The sequence below is a fragment of the Equus quagga genome, chromosome 5 (genome assembly GCF_021613505.1).
Source record: "Equus quagga isolate Etosha38 chromosome 5, UCLA_HA_Equagga_1.0, whole genome shotgun sequence".
Taxonomy (NCBI): domain Eukaryota; kingdom Metazoa; phylum Chordata; class Mammalia; order Perissodactyla; family Equidae; genus Equus; species Equus quagga.
The window spans coordinates 119399402-119401311 of NC_060271.1; positions in this window are offsets into that span (position 1 = coordinate 119399402).

Here is a 1910-nt window from a genome sequence, read left to right on the forward strand (position 1 = left end):
ATACACGCTGCTCTTGGGGCGGTCCTCTGCCTGCTGCCGGGAAGCGGCCTCGAACCCCAGGGTGCTTTCGGCTAGGCCGCCGGGCCTGCAGCCTCTGCTGGTTTTATCGCTCAGAGAAGGTGGTGGACCGGGGAGGAGTCGGCTCTGGGCCTGCCCCTCCGCGAATTTGTTGTGTTACTTCCAGCGAGACACATCCCGCCTGCCTCGTTTCTTATTCTGTAAAATTGGGAGGTGGTTGCCTAGATGATTTCACAGGCTATTAGACAAGGGAAAAGAGAGATCATCTGCCCCCTTCGTTTTACAGATGAAAAGATCTGACTGACACGTCTGGCTCTGCAATTCTGTGAATTACCCAAAATGTCTGTCATTGACAGAGCTCTCCCCTCAAGGGAGCCCACACCTTTCTTCTTTTTTACCCGCTTTTTTAATTCTATAATGGAAGTGCTACTTCCAAAAGTAGAGTGTTCCTTGTCACTAGAGGAGTCAAACAGCTGCTGAACAGGCTTTCTGAGCCCTCATGGCCTTATCTGGAAAGCATCCCTCATTCCAAAGGCTGGCAATATAATACCTGTCTCTTTCCCCGGGTTGTCCTAAGGATGAATGAGTCACTGGCTGCGGAAGTGCTTTGTAAAGCATACATCTATCCTTTCCTGCGCTCTTATTCCCAGTTAGCTGTCTTCACCTACCTCAATCCTGTCCTGCTGCAGTCTCCCAACGTCTTCTGCTGTTTCCCTTCCAGTGTTTTCTACTCTAAAACAACCTCTGTAAATCCTTAAGCCCTTCACACCTCTTCTAACTGAAACCCAACTTTGCCTTGAAAACGCCAACCTCCCTGGCACCTCTCTGAGGCAGTGGGCAACTTCTTCCAGAGACAGGAACTCCATCCTGCCATCATTCACTGCCGTCCACTGCCTAGATCCTCATCCTCTTCCTGTCCTGCTGATAAAGCATCCTGTAGGCCACACCCCACATTCATTCATCTATTCATTCATTTACGTAGTATTCATTTAACTGATTCCTGTCAAAGACCTGTTGCTGGGACCCTCAGCACTTTTCATTAGCTCTTGCCCTCACCTGGTTTAGCAGGACGTTTAGCCACCTGCAGAGTCCCCATCCCCAATAAGAGTTGGAAATACCCACGGGAATGTGTCTCTAGCATTCCCAGTTTAATCCCTTTCTGTAGGAGCTACCTCCAAGTCTAGTCCAATCTAGGCTGTGAAGGTGCCTACAAATGAGCCACTTGTACAGGCAATGCTGTCTCCTGTTGGGGCTACACTCTAGTAACTGCTGATTGCCAAATCCAGTGGACACTTCAGTCCGCCCATCATGTGACCTTTCTACAGACCTTGTCACTCCTTCTTTTTGAAACTCTCCTCTCCTCTGTTTTCTACATCATTCTCCTTTGTCTGTAACCTGCTTTCTGAACTTCCTTTTGCTAGCACTTTTCTTGGCTGCTCCTTTTTTACAAAGCCATATAATGTTGGTATCCTCAAGGTTTTATTTCTTCCCTCCTGTCCTCTCACTTAGATTGACTTCACTTGTTTCCATAGCTTCAAATGTTAATAACACCTGCATCTCCTTCTTCCAGCCCCTCCACCCCAACTCGGCAGCTCAGTGTCTTAATTAACTTTAAAACATCCTCAGGGCATGCAGTGCTGAGATTTTGTTGAACAATGAATGGAACTGGAGGTATTATTTATATTGCCATAAACATCCATAAATGCTAAAGAAAGAACTCTTTTTCTAGGGTGATACTCCTTCTTAAGTAAGACCCTTTCACTTTTTTCTTCTTCCTCTACAAATCATAATCATGTGCCAAAACAGTTAAACCCCATTTTTTTTATTGTGTTAAAATACACATAACATGAAATTTACTATCTTAACCATTTTTAAGTGTACAGTTCAGTGGT